The sequence below is a fragment of the Canis aureus genome, chromosome 20, assembly GCF_053574225.1.
Source record: "Canis aureus isolate CA01 chromosome 20, VMU_Caureus_v.1.0, whole genome shotgun sequence".
Lineage (NCBI taxonomy): Eukaryota > Metazoa > Chordata > Mammalia > Carnivora > Canidae > Canis > Canis aureus.
Window position 1 is genome coordinate 58227988 of NC_135630.1, and position 25911 is coordinate 58253898.

Below are 25911 nucleotides of genomic sequence, written 5' to 3' on the forward strand. Positions count from 1 at the left end.
GGGGCAGCCCAGAAGCCAGAGCTGTTCAGAGACCCAGAATGGTCCACGAAGGGGGCGCTTCCGATGACTCAGCAGGTGCACAGCACCGGCAAGAGCGTCCACCTGTTCTGAGTACACACGCCCTGGCTCCGAAACTGCTCCTTGTCTTCAATCTGGCCTGACCTTGCGTTCTTGCCCAACATGCAGGTAATACAAACGCACAGCGCCACTCCTCTTGCTTGGCTAGGGCAAGAGCTCACTGGCCAAAGGGGTGTACAGCAGCATAAGATTGATCCTGTCCTTGGGAAATAATGAAAGCTTGTGTCCAAGTCTCTATTCCATGGTCTCCCGAGGGCAACGGTCTGAATGTGGCTCTGATGGCCTGGAACCGGGCGCAGCTGGTGCTTCTTCCACTAGGACACGGGCCCTGGTGACTGCGGAGTCGCTGGCTTCTCTCTACAGCAGCAGAGGCACAGCCCCGGTTGACACCAAGCACATATGTCACTGAGAGTCGAGGTTCCCAAGTCATCATGGGGGTTATAAATCCAGTGACTCACAAACTCATTTAGCTTCCCACTGCAGTCACCTGGGAGTTCAGCGACACCGACTCTGGCCTTCTCCACTGGCGTGTTCCGCTTCCCATGTCCTGGAGTGGGGCTTGGGTATGGGGATTTTTAAAAGCTCCCCAGTGATTCTAATGTGCAGCCAAGGTCCTAGAATATTGTTTATAAACTGTTCAGGCCCAAATTAGCATTTTTACTCTACCTATCGAGGAGCAGATTTTATATGTATCTTGTAAGGTTCTTATAAGGATCAAATGAGATAATGTCTGTAAATGTCTCAGCACAGTTCCTGGCAAGAATAAGGCCGCAATAAGTACTAATTCTTACTTGTCCCAACTGTGGGCGTGCATGCATGCACACGCACATGGGTGGGCACACACACACACACACACATCACAACACAAACTACAGGTTAATAAAGTTACAGGAATTATGTAGTCAACTGAGGATCAATCTCAAATTCACTTTTAAAAAACCCTAATTATATTAAATTGCTCTAAGTTATAATAACCCACTTCTCTGCTTAAGGATGCCAATTCTAACTGATGAAAACATTTCTTCCTTGAACATTAGGTGTTGTTTTAGGATCATTTTGGTGAGTTGTAGTCTCCTACATATGCATAGTTCTAGGAGGTTCCAATGTGAGACTTCAAAGGCTTTATTCAAAGGTGAATATTTTATTAGATCAAATTCTACCTATTTATTTTCTTAGCAATATGTTTCTTATCTCTCACAATGGAAAGCCAAAAGAAATTTGGTCAATTCAAAGTCCTGGCCAATTAGATTTTAAAAATGCTTTATTGTAGTTCTGAATGTTTTCATGACAAAACTGTACTCTTGCCTATGTGTTTATTTAAATCATGTTCAAACTAAAGAGAAATCATACAAATTATGTTTTGATCAAGGGAGTCACTTTCACTGATCTGCAGGCCAGTATAGTTTCAATTTCTTCCTGGAAACCATTGGAGGCCTACTTTGAGGACAAGAGTACCCCATTACCTGAATAGGTCATGGCTATGTCACGACATGCAGGAGGGAGGGAGTTAGGAAACAGCATGTGTGAGACCTTGAGGTATGAAAGCGCTAGCTCGTATTAGGTAGTGAGGCTAGAGTGTTATGTACACTCGCATCTGCATCTTTGTGGCGACTTGATTCCTCATATTGACTCTGTGTAGTATAACTGTTTGTCAGTGAACTTTGTTCATTATAATGTAAGTACCTGACATTACGTTTTTGGTTATCAAGACATCCATTTCAAAGACATCTATCGCAGATAAACATATTGCCAACTGTTTGACACACCTATTAGCTAATCAGCTAGATAAGAAATCAGGCTGCCTCCTCCATGAAGCTCCCCTGTGAGCAAGTCCTGGGCAACCTAGACAACCGAGCACTCGAGTGACCATGCTTCCCCTTCCCATGCCTTTATACCTGTTCTTAGGTTTCAAATTCTCCAATAACGTGCGAGCCCACACCACACTAGCCCACCACCCTCCATCCCAATGAAGACACAAAAAGTCTTTGCTCTTCCTCCTTACTTGTGACGTCACTGTGGCTCTTGGGCATGCTGTGTACTCTCAGAGCCTCTGAGTAATAAACCTTGTTTTTTCTAAGTTTGCCGATAGGTATTGCTAAGATGCATCTTGCAATCATAATAAGAACCACAAGGGTTGGTCAGCCACGGCATTGGCTCTGGCTGGGGAAATGTTTGTGGGGGCTTGCCACGATGAACATGGGTCCAGGTGAGTGCTTCAGATATTTCTAGCTGATAACATCACTATCAGCAGGCTGAGACCGATGGGAAACGCTCTGTTATAGACAACCCCTCCCCCTTCAGTTTGCTTTGGCTCTATGGTAGAGGTCAACGATTTCCACAATAATTCTGAGTAACAAAACACCTCAAAACTTAGTGGCTCAACACACAAATATTTATTCTCTCTCACATCTGCAAGTTGTCCAGGAACTGGCTGGACTTGGCTCTAATCTCTGCAGCTTATGTCGGAGGCAGATTTATTCCACAAGGCTCTCATCTATGCTGGGCCAGTGGGCTACCTGGGGTCATTTCTCTCATGGCAAAAATGTAAGTGGGTAAGCCCAACTACATAAGCACGTTTCAAGCCTCTGCATAAATCATGTCTGCTAATGTTCCATTGACCCAAAGTCAAGAGGCCAGGAAGTGTGCTCGGTTTACCGTAGGAGAAAATACAAGGTTTTATGAATTAAATGGCAAAAAGCAAGGATCCACAGAGGAGTGAGAAATGTGGGCTAAAAAGTTAACCTACAAGATCTACCAAGGTGAGGTTTTAACGATTATCTTATTCTGTCCTGGTCATCTAAAATCACCAGTGCTTTCTTCCTGTTAAGAGGTCACCATGGTCTTTGTTGACAATAATACTTCATCTGGTCCTTGTTCCCTTATGCTACATGAGTTATTTCCAAAACGAATGGATAAGAACAGTAATTCCTATACATTTGCTTAGGGAAAACATCTGGAGAGTTGTTTTTGTTTTTCTTCAGTTTTCATCTGGATGTTTGGCATTGTGTCAGAAGTTTTACTCTGAGAAGTTTAAAAAAGTGAATCTAGTTAGTGTTACTTCCTCTCTGCTTTATAATAATAGTGCACTAGAGTCTTACTCAAATGCCACCCCTGGGATGCGTGCTAGGAGCCGTGTTATAAGGGAAAGAGCAGGATAAATTTCTTCTGATGCTCATTCTCAACAATAAAGTCTCTTATAAATCTAAACCAATGGGTCATTTTAGAAATAGTCCCATGCCCATTTTTTTTGTCACATTACAATGAGATTCTAATATGTAGAAGACCCTTGGCATCCTTGGACTTGACAATCACAGTTTCTACTATTTACTAATGACCATTAGGTCATAACATGCAATCATTTGTCATTTTTGTTTGTTGAGATACATATTTGAATGTTGTGCGTCTCCCGCTTGGTGCCACAGTTTCATTCTCTAATTGTTGTTGCGTACATTTTTCTTAGAAAAAAATTAACTTCGATAGCAGTGTTTGTAAATTTGGAAATTTTCCAAGTATCTTGGGATAAGCAAACAGCAAAACCAGCAAGAGGTTTTAGAATATCATGTCAAAACTCAGCACTCAAAACCCTAGATTTAATCAGTATTGCAGACTCCTGTCAGTGGGTCATCTTCCACTAGATTGGATGCTACTGGAAGGAAGGGATCACATCTTACTTTTTCTTTTCTCTGCTTTAACCCACTGCTTGAATAAAGTAGGCACTCAATATATGCTTCATGAATGAGCGAGTAAATAAATGAATGTATGGAAGTCTGTCAATTAACAACAAGGCCCACCCTTTCAGGATGGTGTCAGAAGCAGCGGTCTTGTAACTGAATGGCAGATGGGAGAAGGTCATGGAGATTAAGACCAAACGCCACTTTAACAGAGATTGATAGTAGACACATTATCAAGAGAAGTACTCAAGTCCAGGTAATAAGACAGTGAGCTATTTGCAGATCAGGGGTACAAGGTAAGGACTTTCCAAGCAAAAAAAAAAAATGCTACAGAAGAATGAGGTCACAAGGTCAGAGCAGAACAAGGAAGACTTCCTTTTGTGTGCCCTGAGTGTTAAATTAGAGCAGGAGGAGTCCTTAACCATCCATAACCAAGTACAAAAATAGTTCTTCAGCTGGAGGTGAAGGTCAAGTGACTTGCACTATAGAAAAGGACTATAGGGTTAGGAAACTCATGAGGTTGGAGCACCTGAGTGGCTCAGTGGTTGAGCATCTGCCTTTGGCTCAGGTCATGATCCCAGGGTCCCGGGATAAAGTCCCACATCAGGCTCCCCGTGGAGCCTCCCTCTGCCTGTATGTCTGCCTCTCTGTGTCTCTCATAAATAAATAAATAAAATCTTTAAAGAAAAAAAAAAAAAGGAAACTCATGAGATCATTGAACCATGTGTCATTAAATGTTGGAAAAAAGTATAATCTTCTTAAAGTCAATTTGAATAATGCTTAAAACCCTAGTAAATCTGGGGTGCATGTGGACTGATTTTGGTATTGTGTAATCTTGAAATGAAAGCAGTCCATCACATGAAGAATAAAGGAATCATTTACAATTCTTACTTATAAGAAGAATTATATAATCCCAAAGAACACTGCAGGAAATCCATTTCATGCTGCCTTTTAAAAATTCTCTTTCACCCACAAAAGTAAATGTTCTTTCCACGCACGCACACACACAAAATGAATGGAGTATCAAATTTTAAAAGTTGGGGTAAAACACAAAATAAACATAGGAAAGAGAGAAAGAATGTAAATATGAAAGCAGACAAATGAATTATAAAACAGGAAACAAACAAAAAATAAAACTAGTAACTGGAGAGTGAGAGTGAGAAGCAAAGTAAGAGCCTGTGGCTGCAGGGGTGAGGGGGAGAGAACAAAAATGGTGCATAAGTGGAGAGGGGTAGAAAACGCAAATCCACAAAATCACATGTCACAATAGAGGAAATAAGCATAGATACAGAAAAACTGAAAAGAATTTTAGAAGAATACTCACCTCTGTAGAAATAATTACAAACCTGGGAAGTAAGGGGTAAATAACCAAAACATATCTGGGAAAAGAAAGTTAAATAAAGCAAAAAAGTTGTCAAAAAATCATCATCCACAATGAAAAATGCCTGATCCATACAACCTCAATGGCCAATCTATGAAGTCTGTAAGAACTAAGAAACTCTCATTCTATTTAAAAATGTTTGTGAGCATAGAAGAAAAAAAAAGGAAAATTTATGAAGTCATTATTACTAAAACCTGACAAAACTGAATGGGTTGGTAAAATTAAATTTCAAAATTTCATCTATATTATTGTTGCAAAAATCAAAAGTATTGTCAAATAAATTAAAGTCATGTATTACAAGTCAATATTACACAATAACATATTACAAGAAAATTATAACCACTACCAGTTCATACCAGGAATGCAGGGATGGTTCAAGATATGGAACTTAACATGTACATATTAACAGATTTGAGGAGAGTAATCATTTGATCATCTCTGTAAATGTCAAAGAAGCATTTGATGAAATTCTTTAAAAATATAAATGGATTAATAAATCCCTAATTGTGACATAGAATTATCATGGGCTTAATGGTGAAATACTAGAAAAAGTCCTATAAAATTCATATTCACCCTAAGGATGTTTATCATGACTGGTATTAGTTGCATTTTTCTGGAAGTACTAGCAATGCCCTTAACCTAAATACAATGATCAGAAACATTGAAGTTAGAAAGGATGATGCCAACTTTTCATTACTTGCAGATTATATTAATACTAGAAAATGAGAGGAAATGACTATAACACTACTACAATTAGGAATTCAGTAGATTGAGTGTATAAGGATTAATATGCAAAATTTACTTATTGTCTTCAGTGTAGATTTATGAAAAGAAGAGAAAGCACCTAGAAATAAACATTCAGATTTGAAGAAAATTTTAAAATTCTACTGTGAGTGAAGCCTAAAACATTTAAATGCATATCAAGAACTGACTTGTTCTTAGAGAAGAATGATCAACTTTACATAGATAAACGGTATTTCTCAATTCTTTCATTATAACCCTCCTTTTCAGATATTTCTTTTTTCTTAATTGTTCTCTCCCATTAAATTTTAATGCCACTGATAAACTAATATCTAGTTACATATTGTGCATATATATCTGTGCTTTGGAACGTAAGTTGTTTTTTTTTTTTTTTCCAAGAGTAAGTTTTTCACCTCCAAGAACCATTTTTTTTTCTCTTTAAGGATGATATCATCCTGTTGAAAATGCGTAAAATGGACATTATCCCTTAATTAATTCAAAACTTTAAATTCATTGCCAATCAAAATGCCAACATTAACTTTTTGACAATAGATTCAAACTTACAGGACTAGCTAGAAAAGCTTCAAAATGTAAATACAGTGAGGGGGGCTAGCCCTTCTATCAGGGGTATTAGATATATTATAGAAAAATAGTAATAAATATTATGTAACTGAATTTCCAGGATAGATATTTCATAAGTAAAGCCCATACATGGTGGAATTCAGTATGTGATTAAAAAATAGATTATCAAACAAATGGATTTTGAATAACCCAGGAGCCAGAAGAGAGAGGACAGGCAGTTCATCTCTATTACACTCTTCACACCAAAGTAAACAGAATGGTTCAAAGATTCTAACACAAAATGAGATGCCACACAAGTGTAGAAGAAAATATAAGGGAATTTATATTAGCTTGGAGGAAAAAGTCTGTAGAACAAGACACAACACCCAAAAGCTAAAAAAATTAAAGACTAATAGTTTTGCATAAAGTTAAAATATTTGTGTTGTTTTAAAACGCCGTAAGTGAAGTTAAAAGACAAATAGCACAATAGAACAAGATACGTTTGTATTGTATATGTAAGAAAATGACCGATATTCAGAAGGTATATTGAATTTAAATTAAAAAAAAATGCTTAAGACCACAGCAAATAGACTCTAGATACAGAAAAAAAAAATGCAAATAGCCTCTAACCACAAGAAAAAAGTGATATTCCACAAAATAAAACTTGAATGAGACATTGTTTTTCACATATTAATGCAGAATTGAAAATATCATATAATATGATGTGTCATTGAGACTGTGTGGAAACAGAAATGTCTGCCCATTTCTACTGAGTATATAAATCAGCAAAGTCTATCTTTTAGAACAATTTGCCAATTGCTATGAAAAGGAAAACTTAGGGCGGCCCGGGTGGCTCAGCGGTTTAGCGCCGCCTTCAGCCCAGGGTGTGACCCCAGAGTCCCGGGATCGAGTCCCACGTCAGGCTCCCTGCATGGAGCCTGCTTCTCCCTCTGCCTGCATCTCTGCCTCTCTTTCTGTGAGTCTCTCATGAATAAATAAATAAAATCTTAAAAAAAAGAAAAAGTAAAGTAAAACTTTACTACTTGACCTATATTTCCAAGTCTAAATATATATTCGGCAGATACATTCATACTTGGACTTAAAGGCTTTTTTCTCAAGAATGTTCATTGCAGTATTTTTGTAATAGTGAAGAGTAAAATATCCAGCAATAAAAGACTACTTATATGATGGTGGTGCATACATATAACGGACTGCAGGGCAGCTATTGATCAGACACGGTAAGACGGAACAAAGTAAATTTGCTGAAAATTATATAGTATGAGTGACGGTTAGCTGTAGGTGTCAGCTCTGTTAGACCATGGCACCCACGTGTTTGTTTGAACACTAATCTGGCTGTTGGTGTCAAGGTATTTGTCGATGTGATTAATATTTATAATTAGTTGACTTTAAATAAAGCACATTACCCTTGATAATGTGGGTAGGCCTCGTAGAATCAGGGGAGCTCCTATGAGTAACACAGGTTTCCTGGAGGAGGAACTCTGCGTTCAGACTGCACATCGACTGCATTTCCAGCCTGCCCCTGTAGACTGCAGCCTTGCCGGTCCCCATGGCGGTGCGAGCACTACCTGAAATCTCTCTCTCTCTCTCTCTCTCTCTTTCTCGATTCTCAGTATATCTAGAGATCAGTTCCATTGGTTCTGTTTGTCTAGAGAACGCTGGCTGATACCCTGGGGTATTACATCTTTTTAAACAACTTGTACCTTTTATAATTGTTTCTCTGATCATTGTCCTGAAGAACATTGAGGGGAATAGGAACAGGGGTTGTATGAACTTGTGACTGCAGCATCTAGTCGGGAGCGAGTCAGAAATGCAGACTCTCAGGCCCCAATGCCAGACTCCGGGAATCAGAATCTGCATTTCAAGAGGATGCAGAGATTGAGGAGTGCTGGCAAGGGATATGGGGATCGCACATGGGGATTCGGAAGGCACTGACTTCTTCACCTAGGCTCCTGGGTGCTCAACGATCCTTTCTGCGCAGACCTCAGTTCTCTACACCCTAACCCGCATGACGTACAAGCTACTTGCAGCCCCTCTGTCTTGCTACCCAAACTCCTTCCCGTATGCTGCCTATTGAGGGCCTGTGCACTTGGAGCTAACTTTATTGCTTCCCTTTTGAGAGTAATTCCTCCTCACTTCTTGGGATTTCCTACCCCTAGTCCTCGATGACCCCAATGTACAGGACATTCTGGAGCTTGGGGACGGGGACTGGATGTGGAGAGTGGCCACTGCCTACGTGGCTTTGTGGCCTTTGTCTCAGCAGTTGTGGGGGAAGAGGCTAGGCTCTCAAGGAGGGAGGATGGAATTTTTGTTGTTTCTGCTCATACTGTGTTTTAGGCAGATTTTTTCCCCTTAATTTGAAGCTTTTGTTCAACGACAGGATTTATTCCTTCATACTCACAGCACATCTTGAAAAATTTTAATTTGGAGTGTTAAAAAAAAAAAAAAAAAAGCATAATTGGCTGCAAGAGGCCCGTGGAAGGTGAACTGATTTTATCAGAAGGCAAATTATCCAAGAGGAGCTCACTTGGTTTGGAGAAAAGCAGTGGCCTAAACAGGAAAAGGGGAAAGAAATATAAAAAGATGACCTTCGAAAAAAATCTAGCCTGGATAAAACCTGAAAACTTTGCTTGTTCTTATTGTTAAGCTATGGGCTCTTATAATGTTTCCAAAGAATCAGTAAGCCTGAAGCCTGACGCAACTCGGTGTGACCTTGGAGTCTGCCTTCCTACAACACTAAGGACTTTCCAACTACTCGGCCCCCAAATGAATTCATTAGGCTGCTCTGAGGCTTAGGAAAAGGAGTTTCTATTTTGTAGGCGTCCTTCGCCCCTGCTCAGCGCTAACTTTGACACTTAGACACATTCTGCATGCAGCGCATTGCCTCCAACTAACCACCCCCAAACCTCCAAGATCTTCCTGTCTCCACTTGTCCAAGTGTTTTCTGTACACTGTAGGCCTAGAGACCAATCAAATCCCATCTCTCCAGCATAGTTCAGTGCCACAGGGTACCTCTGCCAAGCACATCTCACTGCAGACGGGGAAGGGCAGGTGGGGCTCTAGGCTTATGCCAATTAAAAACATTTTTTGTCTGAACCTTTTCACTCCAACAATCATGGAAAGCCAGGCCCAAGCCTGGACACAGGTGTAGAGTTATTTCAAAGAATGTGTATTTATATGACTAGATAAAAACATTATTATAATATGATAGCCCAGCTGACTTGAAGTTAACATGTAATGGCAGAGATACCGTTAGCCAGGTATCTCTGACTCATTGTTGGACTAAAATTTGCACATTGTTGGACTAGAAATTGTTGGTATTTCAAAGAACTAACATGTGAGTTACCTCCAAAGCATGGAGGACTCCAGTATTTTGATATATCCGTATGGTGTATGTGAAGCTTTCCAATTTTATTGCTATAGTAGTGAATTCTTTTTTTCAAACGTAATTTTATGTAGAACCTCCATATTTAGAATGGAAAAGTGATAATACTATTCAAGGAGCTAAGGAGGCCCAAATTGCCCCTGTTAAGACTGCTTCACACCCATAATATACTTGGGACAATCATGCAATCCTGGAGCTCCCTGGAATTTCATTTGCAAACTACTGGTCTAGATGAAAACCAGCTTGGATTTGGTGTTCTCAAGTGTGGTGTATACCTCCTAATGTTCCTGAGCAGTATACTAAGTGAATTCTAACCTTTCTTAGCTTAGAATGATCATTTTGGAAACCATAAGATATGCTCTTATACCTTATAGCTAATGCAATACAATAGAAAGAACATGGACCACAGAGTTCACAGTACACAACGCACGGAACAGCTGTCCTTTAGCAAATAACTTAACCTGTCCTAGTTACTTAAGAGCAAAATGCATATATCAAAATAATACCTGACTTACAGAGTTTAGTATAAAAATTGAGTAAAATCATGCCTGCCACATTGCAAGTAACACATAATTTACGTGGAGGGCATAGGGAGAAGGAGTTGGTAAGACTGCTGTCCACCTAAACTCATACTTCCCATTCAGAGACTGAATTTCTCTGCTCACAGATTGGCCAAATGAGAGGACTTACCCTCACCACCATTTCAGGGCCTTCTTTGGGACCACAGAGTATTGTTATCTAGTATGAACGCACAAGTCTGACCCATCTCCGTTGCAGGCCCGAGGCTTTCTCTCTTCTGTTGGTTGGGTGCTCTATACCTCCATGAGGCCAAAGTGTAAGGTGAGGGATAGACAGTAATACAATCAAGAGGGTGACATAGGGGAAGGATGACCTGTTTATCAGTTTGTTGTACCTTGCAGATCTGCTGGGGCCCAACTAGCACAGATACCACTTCCATCAAGTAATGGGTTATTGGGGCATCTGTCTGGTTTTATGACTTGGAAGATCTAATGGAATCATGTAGACTCAGGTTAGTCACTTACTGTCCCACGGTAGAAGCCCGGTCTTCAGTAGGCTAGAAGCTGCTTTGCTAAAAGTGAGTAATTTTCTGCCGCATAAGACCCAGACTTGCCCTAAACTCCTTGCTGTCTCTGCCATGACTTTTCTGTTGGGAATGGCATCCAATCACCATGGACACCTCTGGCATCAGCAGGTCTGCTGTATCTTGTGGGCTGTGTGACAAAGCCAATTGTCAGGTAGAAATCAAATGATGGAGTTCTTGAATACCTTGCTGAGAGTCTGCTTTTTAGAGTTGTTTCTAGATATCAACTGTCTTACTGTAGGTTCTGTAGGAAAAACAGAGCCTGAGACAAACACTTACATACACGTCATTCATTTGGGGGAAGATTTTGCAAGACACAGAGGCCAGGGACTGGGAAGAATGGAATTGGGATGTAAAGAGAGTCAGTCCATTGGGTCATTCTCATGTTGCTCACACAGTGGGCAACTGGGCCTCCCCTTGGCTTTTGAGACCTTCTGAGGGTGAAGGTTCAGCATTATCCACCCAAGGGACAGAAGAGGGGGCTATTTATCCATTGACTCTGCCCTGTAGGTCAAAAGTGTCCTCCAGGAGAGTTGCTTACGCACTAGAATGGCTCTTTGTGGTGTTCCTGTGGCAACAGCAGAGAAATCTGAGGGCTGAAAGCGTCCATAGAATGCAACCCAAGCAAGAGACTTTCAGGTCACCTACAGCCCATCACTGCAACGACTACTGAGTAAAAAATAAATAAATAAATAAAAATAAAAATAAAAATAAAAATAGTAGCTAAGGCAGGTAAGTGGTTCCCCTTATACAAAAGGGCTGTAGCTAGTCATGTTTTAGTAAGAATAATAAAGTGATCGCTATTGCCCTTTTACTTTTTAGAATTATTATTTTTTTGGCTGATAGCTATCATTTTTTTGTACTGCCATTCCTATGTTTTTCTATGGCACTATTTTAATCTCTCACTAATCTTTGATTTTTCTTCTGCTCTGAGTTTGAAAGCCAATTGAGTAGTTGGTTAGGACTATGCATAAAGTGAGAGCAACTAGGCCCCGCAGGAAGACTGAGGTGATCTTTAACAGGCATATGAGGATGGTAACTAAACTTATTGTGGTCATTGTTTCACAATATATGGAAGTCAAACCATTATTCTGTCCACCTTAAATGCATACAGTGATGTATATCAATTGCATCTCCATAAAACTGAAAACAAATTGTTTATTAATTTTAATAAGCACATATTGTTATGACTTTTGAAATATCTAGTTAGCCTACATAGTGCCTCTTTATCTCCTCTTAATTTCCCAGCCTCATATTCTGGTTGGGTGAAATGATTACAGAGCCAAATTATAAACTAACCTGGGCTATTGCTATGATTACACCAAACAACGTTATTACCATTACTATTATTTTGTAATGAGGTAAAAAATTTTAAATTGTATTATAACATTCTGCTAATTATTATAGTTTTATTTTGTTAGTGAATAGTTACAGCCGGGACACATATGTGAAAGTAGCGCTAATTGATTTTAGTTTAGGTTCATTATGTTAAAAACAAAAATTAAAGAACCGTTAAGCCATACATAATAAGATAACATAAACAGAACTCCCATTTCAGGATTCCTGATTTATGTTCCCAGAAAAGAAGGATATTTATTTTGAAAATGAAAGATTTAAATCAAATATCTGCTTCCTCCAGTGTTTTACAAAAAAAAAAAAAAGTAGTAAGAACAAAAACAATAATGGGAGAAAATAAGGAAATTCAACTTCAAATGGCTTTTATCTTTGATACAGGCTCTAATAGTTTAAATTAACAAAGATTAAAATGCAAATATTGATTTTGGTGTTGGCTGGATTTCCAGGGTCTTTGAAATGTTTAGAAAACAGTCTGCACATTTCATTTCCTTTTTATTTGGACAATGCATTGTTGCCAGCATTTCTTTGATTTTCACATCTGGAATCACTAAAACATACAGCTGGGAAGAGCCACCAGTGATATTTTGTTTTCTTGACTAAGAACAAGAACCTTGGCCTGATCAAAGGCTAATCTTCTGGGCAAGTTAATGACGAAATCCTAAGTAGTGAGGAGAAGATGAAGGCTAAGGTACCGGTGAGCACGGGATTTGGAATTGAGTTTGTCACTTTACTTCTCTGAGTTTTGCGAAATGCTGTTAACGAGATCGTACTGCCTTTACCAAGCCTCCCGAATCCCATGTCTGCTCACACACATGGTAAGTCACACCCCCCTCCCACCTCTGCTGCTGGTCAGGGTCTTATCCACACATGCAGCAGATGAGAGAGAAGAGCGTGGCCCACTTTCTTGCCAGTGATTCGCCCCAGGTGGGAACACAGGACACAGAATATCAGGGGTGAAGCTCCATTAAAGGTACCACCTTGTATCTCTGGACAAAATAACAAGATACAGACTTTATAAATCTGATGGATTAGAAATAGTCTAAGAAAGCCAAGAAGAAAATAACACAGCAGTTATCTTGTTTTAAGATCTCTGAACTTCCCTCAAAACCAAACCTAAACAGCTTATGTAAAGGAATAGTGATGAATATAGGAAGGTAAGTGGCTCAAATGGTCTTTCTTTTTATGTCATTTAGGAGACACAAGAGTCTAAATTGGTACAAATACTTTGGAAAACTTTTTGGCAGCACTTATGAAAGTTAAACATAAGTAAGACCCAGCAATTTTTCTCCTGGCAACATATCTAATAGAAATGAGTGCTTAGTTCCTGCCAGAGGCACATGCAAGAGTGCCTAGACCAGCTTTATCCACAGCAGCCCCAAAACTGTTAATAACTCAAACATCCAACAGTAGAATAATTCAGCAAACCTAGATCTAGCAAGAGTGAGTCCAGTTTTATCCATAGCAGTCCCAAACTGTAAACAACCCAAATATCCACCAACAATAGAATAATTCAGCAAACCTAGATCTGGCTATAAAACAGAATATTAAAAGTAATAAAAAGAAAAGAATACTGTTACATACAATAACATGAATGAATGCCATTGACATGATGTTAAGTAGAAAAAAAGATACATCAGAGCAAAGCTGTATGATTACATTTATATAAAATTCAAAATTTCTGAACCAATCTATTGTAATTAGAAGTCAGTTCAGTGGTCATCCCGGGGTGGGGGTATAGACTGGTAGGAAACATGGGGAGCCTGTGGGAAGCTTGAAACATTCCGTATCTTGATCTTGGTCTTGGTTGCACAGAAGTATACATACCTATGCTAAAATCCCTCTGGCCAGCCACCTGAGATTTGTGTCCTTTACTATAACGGACATCTCAATTGGAAAGAAAAACTCAAGGTGGCGAACTCTAATAATACACAATCAAAATGGGAGGGGCCCCTGGGTGGCTCAGTCTGTGAAGCATCTGTTTTTGGCTCAGGTCATGGTCTCCAGGTGCTGGGATCGAGCCCCACGTGGGGCTCTCGGCTCAGCGGGGTCTGCTTTTCCCTCTGCCTCTGCCTCTGTGCTTGCTCTCTCTGTCTCAAATGAATAAATAAATTCTTTTTTAAAGAAGGCAAAATGGAAAATTACTATTGAAACTAATGATACTGTAAGCCATTGTTTTCTTTGAAGAAAGTTCCACTGGAAGAAGAATTCTTTAACTATTTATATAAAAATTTCAGAAAACCAAAACACTCAAATGCATATAGTCAATTAAAGTAGTCACCTCGGAGTGACTGTCCTCCAAGGACTGTCCTCCACCTTGGAGGCTACTGTTGCCTCCAACAAATTGCCTTGACATTATCTCTTGTTGTTCGAGCCCCTTTCTAAAAACTGTCTTCCTAAACTTTGGGATATTATTTTGAAAATGCATAAGGGGTGATCTTTGCCCTATGAAAGTGCCCTAAGTTTTTACAATGTATAAATAACTCAAAACCACTTCGGGCTGGACAGAAGATTTGCGATATGACTAATGACATTTTTGTTGTTGCTCAATAATCAGGCACCGTTGACTAAAAAAATGAGAGTAATTATGCTGTCTGGCTCCAAAAGTATTTGTAGGGTTGATTCCAAAGAAAGTTTCCTAAAATGTGCAGACCTTTGTTAGTATCAGAGATTAAAAGTTTCGACTCACCAAAGCCTAACAGGTTTGCTGTCAAAAAGAACTTGGCTCTTGGAACCCACACAAGTCCAAATCCAGAAAACGAAGTAGCTTCATATTTATTTCAGCAATTCCACCAGGCATTTATCATTGCATACCCTATTCTCAGGAGGTACCACCACCTTAATTTACAATAAGGTAAGGAAAAAACCCCAGGGAGCTTCATCTCTAGTCCAAAGAAGATCTCATTTCTCTTTGAAGAGACAAATGCCTCTGCTCTGCCAGTGGGGAAAGGGTGGGGGTGGCTGGGGTTTATCGCAGCGACGTAGAAGTCACTTTCTCTCCAGTTTTCAAATCATCTATTTTATTTAACCAAGTAAATACGTGATTTTTACTCTCACATCTTTCGCGATTATCTAGCCATTCTCACTCTTCTATTTGAAAAAGCACAGGATGCAGCCAGCAGACAAGGCTTCCCATTTACTACCTCCCTGCAGGGTGATAGTGGAAGGTGGCTGATATTTCTCAGTCTTAGTTTCCTTGTTTGTGAAATGATGATGATATCATGCTACCTTGCCAGATGGTTGGGAAGTATTTAAAGAGCGTTCTTGGCTAAAGATCAGGGGAGAGTCCCTTCTCCTTTCTAGGCTCTGCCTTAATTAATCTGCCCGTTTTATAAGCATTAAGGGAACACTTAAGAGCTCCAAGATGAGCCAAAAAGGATTTTCTAGAAGTTCTTTTAGTTTCTTCTCTAGATAATATTAGGTATTATTCACATATTTCTCACATTGGATTTTTAGCCATATTTCTTTTAGGAGGAGGCTTCTTTCTTTGACTTCTATCAAAAAAGTTAAACAGAGACGAGACAGGTACCTTCTAATCTCATTTCTCTAGGAATGGGAAAACCCACCTCTCTTTTTTATACTTGACTGATGGAGAGTGATGACATCCAATCCCATCTCATTTCTTAAATGGGTCCCTGAGATGGGAATGTCCTCTCTTTTCTTAACAGGAGTATGACAAAATATAAGCGTGTAACAGCTCTTGGGACAGAGCAAGATATAAATATTTCAGTGACTATCTCATGATTTTATTCCTTCTTCATGTAACTTATATAAAGCCTTTCTATTGAAGAACCGATGGGTGCAGTGCTCTTAAAGGTGTGTGATCCATATTTATTTGGGGCAATTTGGCTCAGCAACATTACAGCAAAGCTTTAATTGCCTTGGCATAAAGTTACTTAGGTCATCAACTCAGAGACCACCATTTATGAGTATCATTCTTATGACTAACAGATATTCTTGTTGTTGAGTTTACTTACTTCCCAAATCTATGATTGCTGTTTGCATTAGCTTCTTAGACATTGTCACATAAGATCGTTCTATTTAATTTGTCCCAAATTATCACCACAAACTGAAGTCTGCTCTAATTCACCTTAGGTTTTTGGAGCCAAGGTTGATACTCCCGGCCACCATAAACATCAAACCAAAATGCAATGTACACTTCTGAGTTATGTGATCTTCCTTCCTAGGAGAGCACAATAAATTTAGGCTTCCTACCTTTATAGGCTCTAATAGGCACTGAGAGAACATTAGTTGGTTTAATTAAGATGGCACTCATGTAATTACCAAGCCTGATGCTAAAACTGCACAGTCTTATGTTATGTTTAAAAAAAAAAAAAATGGTTTGATATGACAGCCAGTATTCCTTAAAGCAATGCCAGCTTTTTGTTTCTTTGTTTGAGTTTTGGCTCTGGGTTTGTCTTTAACAACAAATGCAATAAATAGAATTCTAGGTCTCCCAGATTAAACCAGTAAAGCAAACCAACTGGAGCCATTGGTATACACACAGAGATGCGCCGACAAGTTAAGGAGTACAAATATAACAGAATTGATAAAAAAGAAAGTAAGTGAACTGGTACTTCTAAAGGTAGCAGCGCTGCAGTGCGGCTTTTCTAGAACTTGCTTGTTGGCAGAATTGGGACCTTGTAGAAAAGATCATCCTGATCTGAAGGCACGTTTTTAGGTTTGCATATTCATTCTCTGGCCACTACTAATTCTCTTCCTGCACGAACCTGCAAATTGAAAGCCATGACTCAAGTTGGACAACTTTTCCACTGTTTATTTCTAAGATTCGTCGTTGCTATGGTTACCTGGATCCAGGGCTCATCTTCACTTCCCTGAGGAAGGAGTGCTTGTTGGATCGCCCAGTTGCCTACTCAGTGGATGCTGGAAGGAGTGCAGTGTGGTGTTAGGCTGAAGGCCTCCTCGTGAGTTCCTTCAATTCTCTCACACTGGGGTGGGACTGATTCTCTCCACAAGGTTGCCAAGGTTTATTCCAGCTGGATGGCTTCAGGACAATTAGAGTATGCTTTAATTACTAAAGAGCCATTTAGATTTATACAGAAACTGGAGAAGAAACTTAAACTATCTTTTTACTTCACATGCTTCATAGTTCTTGGTCCCTGAAGGGCCCAACATATTGAGCCTTTCTTTCTCCACTCGACAGTCTAAATGACCCAGATCTGAAGTATAAAAAAAAAAGGAATTTCTTTGAGTTCTTCACCACTCAAAATTCTAGTGAATAGTACTGAATACCCTGTTAGTAAAAACATTTGCTATAAAACTAAGTATTGCTGAACATACTCTTTTACCCTCTTCGCATACTATTTACTAGTGCTGATATAGGATGTATAAAGACAAGTTATAATTAGCATTTGTTCCAACCCACTGATTACTTCTGTAGTTAATAAAACACTTGCTCTCTTCCCAAATGAACTGCATTCCCATACAATCTAGTCTCTACTACAGATAATGTCCAAGTATATGATTTGTTCTATAAAAACATACATTGGAAGTCCATGGTTGGTTTCCATGTACAGCCCTCTCCACAAAGGCCTGCAATATAGTTTCAATCCCCTCCAGACTTCTGCTACAGAGGTTAAGATATGCTAGAAGTTGAATTGCTTCCATCACAGAGAAATGTTTTGCATTTCAGGTTCTAAATAGGCAGAAAGGCAGAAGGCCAGGATGATTCTGGGGAAGTTATTTTGCAACTTCAGCGTTGGGAATTAATAGCCTTCACTAGAAGTAATGAGATTATGGTACCCTAATTAGGAAAAGATGGACTAAAGGCTTTAGGATTTGGTATTTGTCTGAGTTCTAATTTAACTGAATCCCAAGAGATATATGATAACTATGCCCAAATGAATGCTATTCTATAAATCCAGCCCAACTGGGTGACTGAAGACCTTTCCCAAAGCCTCATGCCATGCCTCCTTGTTAAGGGCAGGGTCTTGGGAAGGGTCTGTTGATTTGGGTGAGTGTGAAGCATACACAGTGACTAGTATAGAATCTAGAGATATTTAGCTGACTGAGATGAATACAAATTCTGAATCTTTTGTAATAATCTGATAAAAGGTCGTCGACCCAATAATATCCGTTTCTCCTTTGGAAGTAGTTAACTACTAAAACAGGAATTCTCAGGAAGACTCCCTGAATTAATGACACATGTCCTTTCAGACTTACATGCAACAGAAGACAGAGCTTCAGACACTCCTGTCTCTGAATTGCCTTTAATCAATATGCACTTAGTACTCTGAGTAATAGTGATATGCTAATCAAGTCCAAGACACCTGTTTAAATCCCACCACAATGAGATAACATATGCGAAGACTAGCCCAGAACTGGGAAGGGTTAGCATTTTTCTTTTCCCTTAGCAAGCATGTAAGTATGGCTGTCAAAATGAGCTTATAGATGTAAAAACAGCTCACTGCAGAATTTTGAGATAGTATTATTCAGCTTTTTGAGGAGTCATACCTAACTGAAAGAATATAAGTAATTGTTTAGGGAATTTACTTGGGCTCTTTCATGCAATTACTAGTCACTTCATCAATATTATTTAAGTAAAAATGCATTAAGATTATAATCCATACTAATAATGTAATCTATGTCTAAAATTTACATACAGGATTTTTCATTAGTATTTTATGTTTTTATAACTTTTAAAATGAGGAACACTACTCGTATAAAAATGGTATCTGGTTAAAAAATATATGCTGATATTTCATAACTTAAGACCATGCTGGAGGGGTGCTTGGATGGCTCAATCGCTTGAGCATCTGACTCTTGATTTTGGCTCAGGTCATAATCTCAGGGTCCTGGGATCATGCTCTGCATAGGGCTCCTTGCTCAACAGGAAGTCTGCTTGAGGGTCTTTTTCTCTCCCTCTTTCTGTCTCTCCCCACTGCTTTCTCCCCCTCTCTGTCTACAATAAATAAGTAAATCACAAAAATAAAATAAAAACTAAACTGGAAAAAATATTTAGTGACCTAGGAAAATAATCATGATTAGTTTTTGGGTAAGAAAAAGAGGTTGCAAAATAGTAGGTAGAGAGTATATGTTAAACACACACAGGCCCATACATACAGATAGATAAGGAACTTTTTCAAAGATGCGTAAGAATTATACAAAATAATAGTGTAGAAATTCTGGGCTTTTAGAAAATTCATATCTGTACTTTAATGTACTGTGTATACTTCTCTCAATGAATGTACATTACTCTACATAACAGGAAAAATACACTTATTACAAAAGAAAAAGAATAGACATAATAAAAACAATTAGCCGAACTGGTCATAAGAGATTGTGTAAGTAAAACACCTGGTGGACTGAATTTCCCAGTTTTCCACCAGTTGTTTGGATTATGTAGGCTTAGCCTCATTCGCCAGTCTAAAAACAGACTTCAGGAGAGTCAGACTCCCACAAAAAAGAAGTAGATAGCAAGAGCAGAGGTTATTAATTTGTCCATTCGACCCACCATCCAATTCCCTTGTCTCATGAACCTCCAGCCCAGGGGGAGTTTGTAGCTCAGTGTAGCAGTTAATTCCCAGCAGCTATGTGAGTGTTTGTGGTGGAGGTGGCCTGGTGGTCTAGAGAGTGGAGGGTGGTCTTAAGCAGATGTCCAAGAAATCCAGATGTTAACGAAGATCACTGATTGTAAAAATACAGCAATATTTCATATCATTCTAATAGGGGAAATGCAACAAAGCAAAGGCCAAAAGCAAATTTCTGCAGAAAAATAGCCATCTGGGGGTACCTGTATGGCTCAGTTGGTTAAGTGATCAACTCTTGATTTCAGCTTAGGTCATGATCTCAGGATCATGAGATCAAACCCAGCATCGGTTCCTTGCTCGGCAGGGCACCTGCTTTTCACCCCCTGGCCCTCCCCCAGCTTGCACACACTTGCTCTCTTTAAAAATAAATAAACCTTTAAAAAAAAGAAAAAATAGTCATCTGAAGCATAAGTTCAGATTATTTTTGCTTATCATAGAAGACCTAGAAACTGAGCCATACACCAAGCATTTAAGACGTTTCCTCTTACTTAAATGAAAATAAAAATCATACATTTCTAAGGGATTAGGCTTAATTGGAAAATAAATGTTACTTGGGATTTTAACACACATTTACTTACCAACACTAAATCATGGCTAATTTACTTGCTTTGACTGTCTTTTTTTTTTTTTTTTTTTTTTTAATTTTTATTTATTTATGACAGTCACAGAGAGAGAGAGAGGCAGAGACAGGAGCAGGCTCCATGCACCGGGAGCCCGACGTGGGACTCGATCCCGGGTCTCCAGGATCGCGCCCTGGGCCAAAGGCAGGCGCCAAACCGCTGCGCCACCCAGGGATCCCCGACTGTCTTTATTTTTGAGGAAGAAAGTGAACATATAGGCATCCTAGTAGGTACTGGTCTCTGTTATTTTGTCTATTTTTCACTTTCACTGCCTTATTTTAACTTGAAATAGGTTTTGAATATACAATTTCTAGGGGCAGTCATAACATTGTCTATATCATCCCTGTGTGCCTGCTAGGAGAAAAGGAAGAGGCCAACACTTCCTGGTCCTGGGCTAGTTCTTGCACATATTATTTCATTGTGGTGGAATTTAAACAGATGTCTTGGTCGTTATTAACATATCACTAACACTCAGCATATTAAACGCCTATTGATTAGAGACAGTTAGAGACAGAAATATCTGAAGCTCTGTGGTCTATTAAATGTAAGTCTGAAAGGAAAGGCATCATTAATCCAGAGAGTCTTCCTGAGAATTCTTGTTTTAGAAGCTATTTCTAAGCAGAATTGTAGACAATATTGGGTGGATCTTTTATCATATTATTACAAAAGAATTAGAATTTGTGCTCATCCCAATCAACTAAAATGCCATTGGATTCTATACTCTTGGCAGTCTATGCTTTCTGGAAATGTAAAAGTTCAAAGTAAATAAATTCTAGAGAGACCTTTCTTGAAATGTCATACCTTAATAAAATATTGTCGTATATTTATTCATTGTATTTGCTCGTTATTGGGTTGTCTTTTAAGAAAAAAATATATATATATAATATATATATATATTATATATATATATATAAAGTACATGACCAGAGAGAATGAGCTGATATTCTGCAAGTGTCAATGGAATCTAAGTACCTGCCTCTGCATCACGGCTTACTTCTTCTGAAGGCATAGCTGGGGAGAGGCATGCAGAAAAATCTCGGGTAGGCAAAGATAAAATTGTAGCATGTGGATTTTAGGTCTGACCCGGAGTGCTTGAGATGGAATCAGGCTTTTATTTTTATTTTTTTAAGGATTTTTAAATTTTTATTTATTTATTTATTCATGAGAGAGAGAGAGAGAGAGAGAGGCAGAGACACAGGCAGAGGGAAAAGCAGGCTCCACGCAGGGAGCCTGATGTGGGACCCAATCCCAGGGCCCCAGGATCAGGCCCGGAGTTGAAGACAGACGCTCAACCACTGAGCCCTCCAGGCGTCCAGGAACCAAGCTTTTAAAGCAGGTGTTATGTATGACTGAAGGTGTTATATGTGGCATCTGATCAAAATTATGCTATTTCATTCTCTAAGGATGATTGGGAACATAAATAGGATTTTTTAATAGGATTTTTTAAGGTAGACTTCCGACCTACCCCCCTGGCTTAGGGTCAGCTCTCCCTCAGGATGCCGCTTACCTCTTGGCTCTACCGAATGGGATCGTAATGTTCTTACTCTACTGTAACATGTATGACGTTTGGCCACATACCCTGCCCCCGGTGTCACCCTGGCCCCCACATTCTTGATTTTTCCCTCTTGAATCCATGTTTCCTTTCATCCATAGTAGTTGCCAACTTGTGATGCAGTACATAAAGTACTGATTTATTATGTCTTTTATAGTCTCCACTACTAGAGTCTAAGCCTCATGAAGACAACGCTATTCTCTACTTGTTCATTAATCTGTCGCCAGCACCCGGAACACTGCCTTCCTTATGAGAGAAGCCCCTTATGTTGTTTTTAAGTGCATGAAATGCCTTATGTGTACCATATGCTCGAATGAGATATTGTATGAGCTGTACATGTAAATAATTATTATTTTTTTAATTCGAGAATCAACTACTAAAACTAATTATGTGGGCGCACCAGGGTGGCTCAGTAAGTTAAGCACCGGCCTACAGCTCAGGTCATGATCTCAGGGTTCTGGGGTGGAGTCCCCAGTTGGGCTTCTTGCTCAGAGGGGAGTCTGCTTCTCCCTCTTCCTCAGCCTCTTGCTACTACTTGTGTTCTCTCTCTCCCTCTAATAAATAAATAAAATCCTTAAAAAGTAAAATAAAACTAGTTACAAAATTCCTTCATTAATTTTGTCAATATATACTCAGGCATGATTTGTATGATTCTCTGCAGAAATTCTGGGGAATCCTAATTCTGTACATTCTGAGAAAACTGAACATTGAGGATCCAAGCAAACCTCCTTCGTTAAATGGTGCTATACCCTACACCAGTGTCTCCCTGGGACTAGGTCCTTATAAAAAAAGTTAGGAAATTGCTTCCTTTCTTTGTGGCAATCAGGAGATTACTTTTTATGTGTAGTGGGACAATTTGTATTTACCGAGGTATCTGAGATGTTCATTTGTGTTTTGCTTTTACTGCCGTCAAAGAAACAAAGCAAATGGGGTCTATTTATGTTTTCTTCTCTGTTTCTCCTTCTTCCAATTTTTAAGAAGGAAGCCAGCCCTTTGCCCCTCCTTTTTCCAGGTGCTGCCTCAGAAAACAAACATTGCCCTATACGTTGTGAAAGACTAAGCTTATTGTGGAGTGAATGCCAGGTGTTTCAAGAGTGGGAGGAGAGGGCTCCCACTGGGTTGAGGAAAGATGAGGGAGGAGACAAGTACAAATTTTCTAGGGTCTTCTTGGCTCTAACTTGGAGTTGGATGGGAAGCTATAAGAGAGTTTTGAGCATAAAAGTGACATATTGTGACTTTCATTTTGACAGGATCGCTCTGCTGCTTTATTGAGAATAATCTGAAGGAGACAAAGGATGTATATAGCAGGGAGAGGGGTCAGGAACTACTCAGTAGTCTTGGCAGGAGATAATAGCTCAAACCAAAGTGGAGGCTGTGAGATTGACAAGAGTGGACGACTCTTGGGGAGAGCAGACTTTTGGGTGCTATTTTTTAACGAGAATCAGGGATGGGAGTGTCTTGACCCATTTAAACCCTCTCTAGCCTGTATCTACCCCTCAGCATGTATTCCTGGGGCTGATGGGATTTGAGTGTAGTCTGCAGATGTGAACGGAGAAAAGCTAGTTGGCCCACACAGGCATTGAACCCATGACCCCGATCTCATTAGCTTCTGCCCCAATCAATCTAGCTAAATGTGGGCCAAGAAACCACAGAAATCCATGCCCCACCTTCCATTCAGTCTTACACAGTCTAGGCATTGTCTGACAACCTCACATAAAGTCCTTGAAGTTTTTTTTACCTTTGTTGTTGGAATAGTAGTAAATGTCTATAAAATGGATTTAAAAAATAAAGCAAAGTTTACACAGAGGTCTGCCAGTAAAACAGGAAACTCAGTCCATCCTGCACACATGTAGCCATTTTCAGAAAGTCAATATTTTTATAGGTTCATTTTGATAGTATTTTTATTGAAAATAATTAAAAGGTTTCTGAGTTTGCTCACTTTTCCACACGAGATCAATTCACCTCCTGGGCACACAGTTGTATGTTCTCACAGGCTCACAGGAGGTAAAGAAACACCCTATATTACAGCTCAAAGGGTAATAAGAGATAGGTATAACCACCTCTTGAATAATAATTTGTAAACCCTTCTTCACCCAAGGCACAATGTTCCTTCACAGGGGGATAGTCACGTGGGAAACATGCCAATTATAAGGCAATTGGTTTGTTTTTCTAGCAGATTTGCTTTATTAGGAGTCCCCTAATGTGTTACACGTTCTCTTACAAAGTGTGACAATTTATGGTGCATTCTGGGGATTTCAGAAAAGGGAAAGATCTTGCAAATTATTATCTGTGACAGAATTATAATTTTACAAATGATTAATCTCAATCATCCGTCTCTTTTTCCTCTTGGGTTAAGCAGGAAAATTATATCCTGTAAAATTAGCTGTCAAAATGTGAGCCTGTGGTTTTTGGAGTATTCGTACATCGAGAAAATGAAAAGAAGATCTTTATTAATGAGCTGGATTAAATAAATAAAAAGGTTATTGTAGGAGACATGCTGCTCTGTTGCTACAATATGTCTTATGATTTCCCAGTAGTCAGATAATATTTACCAAATTGAATCAGGATTCGATATGACTATTACTTGTTTCCAGAGATATCCTATCATCTAAGTATGGTATTTTTAACCTATGCCTTCTTTTTGGACTGGGTACAACAGATAATGCATGTTATTGTCCTTTGTTATTCAATGACAATGACTCTAGGTAAATATTTTGGTGACAGAAGCATATGGGAAGTATCTCAGAGTGGAAAACATTTTGTATATGTCACCGGAGCATTGCTGAAGTCAGAGAGCAGCAGTTTAGGGAATGAGATTTAGAGAAAACTAGAAATCAAAGACCATGTGAGCAAACCAAGGCATCTTGAAATCAGCTATGTCACCAGATACCACTAGGCTGCAAGTTTGATTACTGGAGTATAGTAGGCACTCAATGAATTAAAAAGAAAGGAGGAAGACGGAAGGGGATACCGAATACAGCAGATGGGTTAGAAATAGCAGTGGTTCACAAGTTGGGGTTCCACTGATACCTAATCATGTGATGAACACCAGAGCAATGCACATCATGATACATCTTTTAACTTGGAAGAAAGAGTCAGGGACTGTAAGTTTTTCAAGCACAGAAAATTTTTAAAAATTGACCTTTTGTAAAGGTTAACGATGCTCAAGGCTGCCTTCAAACACAAAGGTGTAGTTACTGTGGTCTTCTCATCTCCAGCAAGGCGGAGGCATCCCCCATGATGTTGTAAAAAAGTAGGTATCTGGAAAGGGCTAGTATCCAAAATCTATAAAGAATTTATGAAACTCAACAAATAACCAAATAATCCAGTCAAGAAACAGGCAGAAGACATGAAAAGACATTTCGCCGAAGAAGACCTGCAAATGGCCAACAGACACATGACATGACAAGATGCTCCACATCATTCAGCATCAGGGATATACAAATAAAAACCACAATGACTTACCTCCTCATATGGGTCAGAATGGCTAAGATTAACAAGTCAGGAAACAACAGATGTTGGTAATGATGCAGAGAAAGGGGAACCCTCTTAAACTCTTGGTGGGAACGGAAGCTGGTGCTGCCACGTATGCGGGTTCCTCAAAAAGTTGTAAATAGAACTACCCTATGACCTAGCAACTGCAATACCGGGTATTTACCCCCCAAAGACACAAATGTAGTGATCCAAAGGGGCACCAGCACCCCAATGTTTATAGCAGCCATGTCCACAGTAGCCAAACTATGGAAAGAGCCAAGGTGCCCATCAATAGATGAATGGGTAAAGAAGACGTGGGGATGGATGCCTGGGTGGCTCAGTGGTTGGGCGTCTGCCTTTGTCTCGGGGCATGATCCTGGAGTTCCCCGATCGAGTCCTGCTGCCAGGCTGTCTGTGGGGAGCCT

The 25911-nt window shown here is 39.4% G+C and overlaps 2 long non-coding RNA genes across 2 annotated transcripts in view; one reads left to right on the forward strand and one right to left on the reverse strand.

Annotated features, from left to right (window-relative positions):
* The window catches only part of LOC144291850 (uncharacterized), a 44266-nt gene that overhangs the window by 8942 nt on the left and 9413 nt on the right, over positions 1–25911 (forward strand). The window lies entirely within an intron of this gene.
* On the reverse strand, positions 8855–11472 carry LOC144291997 (uncharacterized). Its single transcript, XR_013359542.1, has 2 exons — positions 10879–11472; positions 8855–9000 (listed from the first exon to the last, which is right to left on the reverse strand). It is a non-coding gene; the product is annotated as an uncharacterized LOC144291997 (long non-coding RNA).